Raw genomic sequence first — 13,101 nt, forward strand, 5'->3', positions numbered from 1 at the left:
CCATACACGCCTCCCACTCTAAGTATGCTTCTGGATCACTTTTTCCCATGAAAGGTGGTATGTTGACCTTAATATTTCCAAAATTATCATCCTCTTCCCTTACTGGTCTCCCATGGTTTTGTCTTCCTTGGAGAGCATAGATGTCTTCAAATCCTCCTCTAAATTATCTCCATAATTACCTCATTCAAAATCCTCCCAACAGCGTCCGCGACCTCCTCGGCCACCATGAAATTCTTACCTTAAATTCGACCCACCTTGTGAAGTCTCTGATACGAACCTAGGATGACCTGCCCCTAAACCCGTATTATATTAGCCCGGATCTAATTATGTTCAAGTTCTAGTAGTCACCTTGATCCCTAGCCAACCTTTGATTAGAAACCTTAGTATATAATGAAGATGCCATAATAGGTGATCGAAGGCCTATTGATAAGTCAAACTAAAACACTCATTCACTAATGGTGTTTTAGGTGTTCAAAACAATGAAGAGAAATTCAATCTCACAAAATAAATTCTGAATATTATTCAATCTATATTCTTTTTGAGAAATAAGCATTTAAATAGGCTACAAAGTCACAAATAAAACCCTAAAAATCTAGGGAAAAAATCGGCCAACATTAGGAAACATCATGGTGGCCGAATTTCACTACTTTTCTAAGTCTAATTTCTAATTAATTAATTCCTTTGTTTTTGGAATTAAGAATTAATTAATATAAAATTAAAATAATAAAATATTAACTTTCCTAAATCACTTTTTCCAGCAAATAAATAAATAAAAACTAAAAGTAAAGGTAATTTCCTAAAACAAAAAGTAGAAATCAAATTAGGAAACTAAAATACTAGCATTTTGACAAAGTTAATTTTGACCAATCTTTGACCAACTTGAGCTCCAAATCAGTTTCTATATGCTTTTTAGGATGCAAAATAATAGTATTATGGAGTACCACACATTGCCCTTGCATGGAGGAAAGAGAAAAAGCCAACTCAGCAAAATATAGTAAAGCTAGCAAATAATACAGCAAAAACTGGCCATTTTCTCTCTCATGCACACACCACTTAAATGACTAGCAAAGCTTTGGTCTTGAACAGTTCCCATGAATTCTTAGTGATATCAAATGAATTAAAGAAGATTTAAACCCATTTCCCGCTAGCCGAAATCCATAAATACACTAAAATTGCTACCTAGGTCCGTATCGGCTTTCACCACTTGTATGCTAAACACAAGCCTTGTATCTTCGGGTATGGACAACCCTTTTGAGAATGAATTACCTCCTGGATAAAGGCAGCAAGGTTGTCCTTAAATATCTTAGCTTGAGCCCTAGTGATCGGCCTGGTCTTCATCCGTATTGGGTCAGCACCCAGCAGATTGTCGGTTGTGCGGCCTCGAGCGAATCCACATCATTATCCTCCTCTTGAAAAGGATTTGTCCTCAAATCAAGATCTTCACCTGCAGCAAAAGGAGATAAATCAACAACATTAAATGTGGCACTGCATTATACTCACCTATTAAATCAAGTTTGTAGGTATTCTCGTTAATCCGCTCCAAAACTTGAAAATGTTCATCCACACGCAGTATAAGCTTTAACTTTCTATATTTTGGAAACTTCTCCTTTTGTAAGTACAACCAATTCAAATCTCCTAGGTTAAACACTATCACAAAAAATCTAAAAATACATGCTCATTATGGAAAAAATTACACTTTTTAAAGTTAGCAAATAATCTCTTCCTAATTTTCAAATTTCCACAAAGTAAAGCACTCAACAAGGCAGATAAAATTCTATACAACAAAAGCGTTTTTAAATAAGCATCTTTATAATTCATGACCAGCAATGATTTCTTATTCAAAGTAGCTTTATTAACATCCCTAAAACTCAAATAAAAATTTTTATTTTTCCTTTCTTTTTTTCCTTTTCCTTTCTCACTCACGGTTTCATTGAATTTTTCATCACACTCGGCTTTTTCTCCAAGTTTCTTACTCTCGGGTTTGTTAAAATTTTTCCACTCAACCTGGGTATTAGAGGACTTACCTCGGACAGCAAGCTCATCTTTTCCCTCTTGAATGGTTGGTGAAACCGTTGGTGACATACTATCCTTTTCTTTGAGCTTCTCGGCTTCCCTCCTTTGTTGCATTTGTAATTGGTCCCTAAAAATCTCCTTTAGGCTCAATGGCTCCAGCTTAACCTTCTTGCCTTTAAGCTTAAAAACAGTAGATTTCTCTCTCCCATAATGTATGGCATCTTTATCAAATTGCCATGGCCTCCCCAACAATATATGACCAACATACATAGGCACAACATCACACAACACACATCCACATATTATCTATGCTAAATTTTACTCTAGCTTGTTTATTCACTTTCATCTAACCACTATCATTAAGCCATTGTAATCTATATGGTTCTGGATGTTTAATTATTGTTAAGCCTAATTTATGAACTACCATGCTACTAATTACATTTGCACAACTTCCACTATCTATAATCATACTACATATGTTACCTTGAATTTCGCATCGGGTGTGGAAGATGTTTTCTTTTTGAATTTGATCCTCATCTTTGTATACAGTAAGGACCCTTCTTGCAACTAAGCTTAATTCAGGATTTGAAGCCTTTAGGATTTTGGCTTCATCTTCAATTTCTTTCTCTTCATGCTCGATCTCAATTTCAGCTTCATCACTATCGGACTCCAACTCACCATTGTCCTTCAACACCATGATTCTTCTATTTGGGCATTGGCTAGCGATGTGTCCTTGTCTCTGGCACTTAAAGCAAACAATATCTCTAGTCCTTGAAGGTTTAGGTTCAGATTTACCTTCAGATTTGTGTGCTTGAACAAGGTCGGCTTGGTTATCTTTCCTTGGCCGAATGGCACTTCATTCACCTTGATTTGGTTTTAGCCTTGGCTTGAACGTGGGGTTGCTTCTCCGACTAGTTGAATTTGTCCACCTACTGCTTGAAACACCTCCAAACCATGAGCTTGTACCCCTTCTCTTGAATTGATGCTCTGATTTAATAGCCACATGTAACATCTCCTCCAATTCCATATATTGTTGCAATTCTAGTTGATTGGCTATTTCACGATTCAAATCACCAAGAAACCTTGCCATGGTTGCTTCTCTATCTTCATTCATACTTAACCTCATCATAAGCATCTCCATCTCCTTGTAATAATCCTCCACAGGCTTAGTTCCTTGAGATAAAGATTGAAGTCTTTGATGCAACAACCTATGATAGTGTGATCGTATGAACCTCTTCCTCATGGCTCCTTTCATTTGTTGCCATGTAGTGATCAATTCATCACCTACTTTCCTTCAGGTATTTTGCTCATTGGTCCACCATTAGAATGCATAATGGCCAAATTCCATTGCTGCCAATTTCACCTTCTTAGCCTCTGAATAGTTGTGGCAATCGAAGATAATCTCCATACGAGCCTTTCATTCTAAGTAAGCCTCCGGGTCACTTTTCCCCATGACAGGTGGTATGTTTACCTTAATGTTGCCAAGATCATTATCTACCTCCTCTCTCCTATGCCTCCCACGGCCTAGCCTCTCTTGGATAGCAAGTGTTTCATCCATTCCTTCCTTGAAATCATCTCCAAAATTTTCCTCTTCTGATGTGATTCCGCTCGAGCCCGCTCAACCGATAACCTGCTAGGGTGCTGACTCGACACGGATGAAGAGTAGGCCAATCACAAGAGATCAAATTAAGAGATTTAAGGGCAACCTGGGAGTATTTGTACAGAGGGTAATCAATCTCAACAGAGCTTGTCCATACTTGAAGATACAAAGCCTATTCGAAGCATCCAAGTGGTGGAATCCGATACGGACCCGGGTGACGGTTTTGGTACATTTTTGGAGTCCGGGAAGCATGAAATGGTTCCAATGCTTTATGGGTTCAATACATATGCCTAAGAGGTCATGGAATCAAGTTAAAGCAACCTCAAATGCAATAAAAAAGGGCTTGTACGGACAGCATCAACAATTTTGCCGAATTTGCTGTATTGCTTGCTGGCTTTACTGTATTTTACTGTATTAGCCTTTTCTTATTTTTCCAAGCATGGGCAACGTGTGGGACTTCATATTCAGCTTATTTGGCATCCTAAAAAGAATCTAGAAGATGATTTGAAGCTCAAAGAGGTCAAAGATTGATCAAAGTCAACTTGATCAAAAGGCTAGCATTTTTAGTTTCCTAATTTGTTTTTACTTTTTGTTTTAGGAAACTACCATTACTTTTTGTCTTTTATTTATTTATTTTCTGGAAAAATAACTTTAGGAAGGTTTTTATTTTATTCTTTCCATTGTAAATTAATTAATCCCTAATTTAATATAAAGGAATTAATTAATCAAACTTAGATTAGGAAAGGAAGTATAGTTTCGGCCAACTAGGTTTCTTTATGTGTGATGGCCGGTTTTCTTTATGTTCTAGGGTTTTATTTCGTGGCTTTGTAGCTTATTTAAAGGCTTATTTTTCAATAAGAATACAACTTTGATTTGATTAAGAAAATACTTGTGAGATTAATTATCTCTTTGTTCTTTGAGAACACCTAAAACACCATTAGAGAATTGGTTGTTTTAGCTTGACTTATCAATAGGTTTTCCATCCCCTATTGTGGCGTCTACATTATACCAAGGTTTCTAACCACAGGTTGGTTAGGGGTTGAGGTCCATTCCATTAGAACTTGAACTTAATTGAGATCCGGGCTAAAATAATACGGGTTTAGGAGCAAGTCGTCCTAGGTTCGTATCATCTTCAAACTCCTCTTTAGGTCATCTATGGCCTCCTTGACCTGGACCTGGACCTCCATGGAACTCTTGCCTTAAATTTGGTCTCCCATGAGATGTTTCTATTCGGTCAATCCTTTGATTTATGTGGTCGAATTGAGCATTCATCCACTGCAATTGTTCCAAGACAGCCCTCATATCCGTTTTCTCACCACTCCCCGTAGCTCGGGAATCACCATGGAATCCTACGGATTCTTCTTCATTAATTCTTAGTGGTGGATATCCTCTCCTTAACCTTGAATCTGTCATGTTAGTATAAATAATGCAAATAAAATAAATTCTCATTAAATATCACTCCCACATGTTTCAATCAGTCAAGGTCTCGACACTCGTGTTTTCACACTATGTTCAGCTTTTATCCTCTTTTAAGCTCACACACTCGTGCCTTTTTCCATTCAATAAATTATCTCAAAGTTCTAAGTAAAACACCCACAAAACAGCAATTATATCACAAGTATGTTTTAATTAAACTTATCAACAAAATAGTCACAAAAAGAAAGCAACACCGAATGAATTAACAAAACCAACAAGAAACTTTTGGAATTAATAAGAACTAGACTAGACGGTAAGAAATTAATAATCCAAAAATGAAATTTTAGAGAAAGAAATTCAAACTCAAACATGAATCAATTTGAACAAAATTAAAGAGTAGTGTAGGTTGTTGTTCTTGTAATTCTAGTTTTGTATCAATTCCTTTAACTAATTTTAATCCAAACAATTTAAGCACACAAAATTCAAATATCCAGAAACAAAAATAATTCTTCGAAAACTCCAAATATTGAGTAAACAATCAACATAACAGCAGCTCCATGAAATTTCTAGCAACAAATTTCAACACCAAATTCAACAAATCGAATTTTTTTTTATTCGCCTTCTTCTTCTTCTTCTTCTTCTTCTTCTTTTTTTTTTTTACTCACAGAACTTAAGAGAACTGCAGTGTCAAAAATGAACACCAAAATTGCAACTCCAACACCAAACCCGTGACCTCCTAAACAAAATACAAATTGTGCAATTTTTTTTTTTAATATCTGTTCGGCTTTTTTTTTTCTTTTAATATATGAATGAAAATATTTAAGACTAAAACAGCAAAGAAAAAACAAAAAAAAACCAAAATTAACAAGACCAATAATGAAAGACAACCAACAAACTAGGAAACAAAAATACAGTAAAACAAGAAAAACCTAATTTGACTAAGAATGAATTTTTTTTTTTTTTAATATGTAAAACGTGTATGATGATAGAAACACCTTAACCTAATGCTAAAATTGTAGAATAACACAAAAACAAATAAAGCAAATAAAGATAGATCAAACCTAAACAAAATTTGTCTCTGATACCAAACGATATGAACCTAGGACGACCAACACCTAAGCCCGTATTATATTAACACGGATCTAATTATGCTCAAGTTCTAGTGGTCACCATGACCCCTAACCAACCTGTGATTACAAACCTTAGTATATAATGAAGACGCCACAATAGGTGATGGAAGGCTTATTGATAAGTCAAACTAAAACACTCATTCACTAATGGTATTATAGGTGTTCAAAAGAACAAAGAGAAATTCAATCTCACAAAATAAATTCTGAATATTATTCAAGCTGTATTCTTATTGAGAAATAAGCCTTCAAATAAGCTACAAATTCACAAATAAAACCCTAAAAATGTAGGTCAAAAACCAGCCAAATTAGGAAACATCATGGTGGCCGAATTTCACTCTTTCCTAAGCCTAATTTCTAATTAATTAATTCTTTTATTTTTGGAATTAAGAATTAATTAATTTAAAATTAAAATAATAAAATATTAACTTTCCTAAATCAATTTTTCCAGTAAATAAATAAATAAAAACCAAAAGTAAAGGTAATTTCCTAAAACAAAAAATAGAAATCAAATTAGGAAACTAAAATACTAGCTTTTTGACTAAGTTGACTTTGACCAATTTTTTACCAATTTGAGCTTCAAATCAGCTTTTATATTCTTTTTAGGATGCTAACTAAGATTATTATGGAGTCCCACACGTTTCCCTTGCTTGGAGGAAAGAGAAAAATCCAACTCAATAAAATATAGTAAAGCCAGCAAATAATACAGAAAAACCCGGCCATTTTCTCTCTCATGTGCACACCACTTAAATGAACAAAAAAGCTTTGGTCTTGATCACTTACCATGACTTCTTAGTGATATCAAGTGAATTCAAGAAGATTTGAACCCATTTCCCACTGGCCGAAATCCATAAATGCACCAAAACCGCTACTCGGATCTGTATCAGCTTTCCCCACTTGTATGCTCAAAACAGGCCTTGTATCTTCGGGTATTGACAGCCCTTTTGAGAATGAATTACCCCTTGGATAAAGGCAACAAGGTTGTCCTTAATCCTCTTAGCTTGAGCCCTAATGATTGGCCTGGTCTTCATCTGTATCGGGTCAGCAACCCAGCGAGTTATCGATTGTACGGCCTCTAACGGATTCGTATCAGTCTCTAACCTGTCTATCCTTTGATCTATGGTCAAAATGAGCATTCATCAGCTGTAGCTGCTCTAAGACCTCCATCATGTCCATTTGCTCATCTCCATTCCCCATAGTTCGGGATTCACCTTTGAATCCTATAGATTTCTCTTCATTAATTCTTAATGATCCATCTCCTCTCCTCATCCTTTAATCTACCATGTTAGTAAAAATAATACAAAAATCCTCACCAAAACATCATGTCCCTCATGTGTTTCACTCAAACAAGGTCTCGACACTTATGTTTCCACACTAGTTTCAGCTTTTAACCCTTTTTAAGCTCACTTACTCTTGTCTTTTTCCACTCAAATAATTAACTAAAAGTTCTAATTAAAACACACTTAAACAGTAACCAGATCATAAGTGTATCTTAATTTAAACTTATCAATAAAACAACAAGAAAAAATAAGCAATACCCAGCAGATTGATAAAACCTACTCTTGGCATTTCTAAACAAAAACAAGGTAAATCAACAAGCAAATTTTTGGAATGAATAAAGAATTGAATAGATTATGAATAAACCAATAAATCAAGGATAAAATTTAGAAAATAAATTCAAACAATGAGCATAAACAATTCAAACAAAAAAATAAGGAATAGTTGTTGGTTGTTGATATTGTAATTTAAGTTTTTGTGTCAAATCTTTTACCAATTTTAATCCAAATAATCTTATGCACTCAAAATTCAAATAACCAGCAACCAAATATTGAATAAATAGACAATATCTCAGCAACTTCAACAATTTTCCAACAACAAATTCAAACTCCAAATTGTAACAAAAAAATCGACCTTTTTAATTTTTTTTTTTTAACTTCGGCTTTTCTTTTCTTTTTCTCTTTTTTCACTCACAAAACTCAAACACAATGCCAGTAGCAAGAATCAACAACAAAAATTGCAATACCAACACCAAAATTCCACCAAACTTGAGACCTCACTCCAATAATAACAAATTGCACAATTTTTAGGTTTTTATGCAGTATGCTTTCAAAATTCTCTTTTTTTTTTCTTTTTTTTTTTGAATATATGAATGCAACTTAATAAGATTAAAACAGCAAAGAAAAATCAGCACTAAACCAAGTAAACAAGAACAATGATGAAAAATAACCATCAAACTAGGAAGCAAAAATACAGTAAGACAAGGTAAAATTACAGATTAGCACAAAAATATGCTAAAATTACAGATTAGCATAAAACAAAATAAAGCAAATAAGATAGATCAAACTTGAACAAAATCTTGGCTCTGATACCAAATGATTCAAACCTTGGTCAACTTGCGCCTAAACCAGTATTATATTATCTCGAAACTCAATTAAGTTCAAGTTCTTATAGTCACCTCAACCCTTAATCAATCTTGACTAGAAACCTTAGTATATGATGAAGACACCAAAATAGGTGATGGATATCCTATTGATAAGTCAAAACTAAAACACTCACTCTCTAATAGTATTTTAGGTGTTCAAAGAGAATAAAGAGAATTTTGTCTTACAAATAATTTTCTGAATAATATTCAAGGTTCATTCTCATTGAAAAATAACTCTTAAATAGATTAAAGTTACAAAGTAATAAACCCTAAAAAGCTAAAACAAAACTGGCCATACAATGTCAATTTCTTAATGTGGCCGAAATTCCATTCCTTTCCTAATTCTAATTTTGATTAATTAATTCCTTTACTTTGAATGAGGAATTAATTAATTTACAATGAAAATAATAAAATAATAAATTTCTTAAGTTAATTTTTCTAGTAAATAAATTAATAGAAACCAAATAAAAGACTAATTTCCTAAAACAAAAAGTCAGAATCAAATTAGGAAACTAGTTGACTAGTTTGACCACTAAATTATCTTTGACCAAATTCCAGCTTGCAAAGGCTCCAAATCAGCTCCCATATGCCATGTAGGATGCCAAATAGGATTATTTATGAGTCCCACATGTTTCGATAGCTTGGAATAAAGAGAAAATGTCAAATCAACAAAATATAATAAAGCTAGCAACGAATACAGTAAAACTAGCAAACTATTCCCTCTATGCGCAAATGCCCATTGTGGTTGCTTTTGATTCTACCTTGACTTGATTACATGACCTCTTATTGATATTCATTGAATTCATGAAGTGTTGGATTCATTCCTTATTGCCTGTAGTCCAAAAATGTAATAAAACAGCTACCCGGGTCCATATCGGCCTCCACCACTTGAATGCTTAAAACATGCTTTGTATCTTTGGGTATGGATAAACCCTTTTGAGAATTAATAACTTCTTATATAAAGGCAGCCAGATTGTCCTTAAATTTCTTGGCTTGAGCTCTAGTGATCGACCTAGACTTCATCCATATTGAATCAACACCCCAACGGGTAGTCTGTTGTACGGGCATGGGCAGATTCTCCTCAAAGGGAATGATGAGGTTCATCATGGGAGCACTCAAAGATGAAGTCTTAAGCCATTGGAGTTGCCAATTGGACCAATTACAAGAGCTCATGCAAAGAGCTTTAAAGAAGTATTGAATGGTTTTATCCATAAGGTGCTTATCAATTAAGAGTGCAAAAGTTTTATTAAGGAAGAATCAAAATTGGCAACAACTTAGTATTAAAGGCTGTGGATATGAAGGCATGAAGAAGGCCAATGTTAAGGGTAGTTTGGTCATTTATCAAGAGCATGATGGCATGGCACTTTTATAATATGGCATCCTCAGAGACATGGTATGACATGTGGCTTGTTAGCTTGTTTCCTTTTTAGGTCGAATTAAATGTCTTTCTTGATCAGCAAGTTACTTGTTCTCCATTTTTTACAATTTTAGTCTTATTTTGATTTTAGGAAATCTTTAATTTTTATATGTTTTTAATTATATTTTGGCTGGATAATTTATTTTTAAGTAGTTTCGTAATCTTAATCTGTCATATAATTAGTTACTTTCCTAAACTAGAAAGGAATTAGCTTGTCAAATTTAAATTAGGAAATAAGTTAGAATTTAGGGTTCAAGAAACAATTTTAGATAAGTTTTTTTATCTTTTCTGCATGTACTTTTGCGTGTAAAAAGGCTTTAATTTCATTAATACAATAACTTTTGATCTTTAGCAAAATTTAATATTTGTGAAAGTTAATCCTTTTGATTCTTTAACAACTATTCTTCGAACTATTTTAACTTGAGAATTAAAATTCAAATCTTGACTTCTCAATAAGGTATTTCCACAACCCTTTTGTGGTGTACTTCATTCCACAAAACCTCAATCAATTAGATGAACAAGTATTAGTTTGTACAAATCTAGGTAGATTGCTTAGGCTCGTATTGATAGCATTACAATCATTTACATTCTTCATGTTGAATTCTAAAAATTCCTTCACGCATTTAGCAAATTCGTTTGATGTTGTATCTTTTGTTATCCATGACTTATCCATTTCTCTATCAATTAAAGCAAATCCAATGACAAAAATTGTATTCCTTGTACATATTTTTTATTTTACATTTTAGTTTGTAAAATCTACATTAACATTGCAAAAGTTTATTTCAAATTTTTTTTTTAATTTCCCCTAAATTTTCATTAATTATAACCTTATTCTACTTCATAACTATATTCCCCTAAATTCATTGCATATCCTAAAAACAAATGAAATTAAAAAGTATAAATTTTACTAAATAAAGATAAAAAGCAACCAAACATTCATATTTAAAATACACATATAGGAATTATGGTTGTTTTTAATAAACATTCGTCGTTTCTACTCAAATTTAAATATAAATAAATATATACATATATAAATATATATATATATATATATTTAAATCACACATATAGAAAATGTGGCAGTATGTAAACCGTCGTGGCAGTTTATAAATCGTCATCATTATGACTTAAATTTCCCATTAATATTATAATGGCTATAGCTTTAATTTAAAATTATAAACATATAATAAAAAAAATACATAATGTATATTTTTATCCAATTCAAAATCATTTAATAATTCAATTTCATATTATCAACCAATAAAATAAAATTAAGCATATGTTTTCAATGACGCCAAATCCGATACAACCTTGGTAACCAAACTCAAACACAACTTGAGGCCAGCCAGTGATGCCATGGAGCAAATTTCGATAGCTGTGCTAACCCACCACCACACAACGAGCAACCAAAATCAAAACCCAAACCTAATGCAAAATCAAGAACAAACCCCAATCCTAAGCAAAATCAGGAACAAATGATCAACCAACAAAAGATTAAGAAAATCCACCAATTAAATTTTAAAAAAAAAAAACCATGACCCAAGCTTTTTCTACCTACAACCCATGCAACATAGCAAACAGTAAACAACAAGACTGGAACTCAGCAACATTGCAACCAAATAAACGGCAACCCAGCAACCAAACAACATAGCAACCAACAATAAACAAAACAAGAAACCCAACAATGACAGCAACCTGGCAAGTAAAAAAAAACATAAAAATAGCCGAAAAAGGAACCAACCAATGAACCCACCACAGCCACCGTTCAAAATAGAAGGAAAAATCGAAATCAATCAAAACTCCCAGACGACGACAAAGAAAGAAGAGACCCAGCTAACTGATGTTCAAAATGGAACAAAAACCTAAACCCACCACAGATCACCAACGGCGACAAAGAAAGAAGAAACCCATTTAACCATGATGGAGATGAAGGAAGAAGAAACCCAGCTAACAATGACGGCGACAAAGAGATGAACAGCTTCCTGACAGTGACAATGGCAAAATAAAGTTGAAACCCACAAATCCAACAGTTCAACTCTTTCTTCGATTGCTCCCAAAGCTAACATCTCTTAGTGCTTGTACTTGGTGTACTTGTTGAAAATTTGGGGATTGAAAAACGTACACAAAATTTTTTTGTTAAAATATTAAACATAATTTTAAATTAGCAAATGCTTGTGAATGAAAAAATTGGAGGGCAACACAAATAATTTTAAAATTTAACAGAAAATTTAATTTGATTAATATTTTATTCATTTTTGTGTATAATGCTAAGCATTTGTAATATTTTAGTACATTTCATTCATATTCTAAATGGTATTTTTAATCTGTTGAAAAATTAAAAGCAAATATTCAAAAAAAAAGGTGACGCTTTTGTCATGAAAAGCATTGGCCAAACATTTTCAAAATAAATAAATATATCATAATTTAATTAACTATGTACTAACTATGTACTAACTATCTTTTAAATTATTAAAGTTAAAAATTTTTAAATTTAAAAAAAATTAGAGATATTGGCAACTATGCATCCCAAACTTTATCAAGGTTGATACATTGCACCCTAAACTTATTTTCTAGCATTATGTGCCCCAAACTTCCTTTTCCCTTGCAGCATTGATTCTTCTGTCAAAAATGCTTAACGGAATGACCACGTGTTGCGCACATGATCATCAAGCGAGGGTAGATCCTATCAAAAATGGTTTGAATGCCATTCTTCTCATAAATATAGAAAAACATGAGTTAAAAAAAAAAATTCCACTTTTGAATGCTATAACATACAGATGATTTAATTTTTTTTTCTGGCTTTTCGCTTCCCAAGTTGAAGATGATATGGGTCTCTAGAAGCCAAACCAGTTGGGGTACCATAGGGTGAAAAATCTCCTCTTTCAACTTGTTGCTGTTGCTATTTCCTGGAAAATCACAAAAGAATCTACTTGTACTTGTCCTGGACTTTGCCTTTCTCTTCGTAAGGCTTAATGAGAACTCTAGCATCACAAACAAAATGAGGGTTTCCTCTAGCTAGGATAAGCTTCACGGTTTCTAGGTAGACAAAAGTCACAAATCCAAACATTCTCTTTTGCTGGTATGGGATTCTCATATCTTGAACTAG

Source organism: Ziziphus jujuba, chromosome 10 (assembly GCF_031755915.1).
Source record: "Ziziphus jujuba cultivar Dongzao chromosome 10, ASM3175591v1".
Taxonomy (NCBI): Eukaryota; Viridiplantae; Streptophyta; class Magnoliopsida; order Rosales; family Rhamnaceae; genus Ziziphus; species Ziziphus jujuba.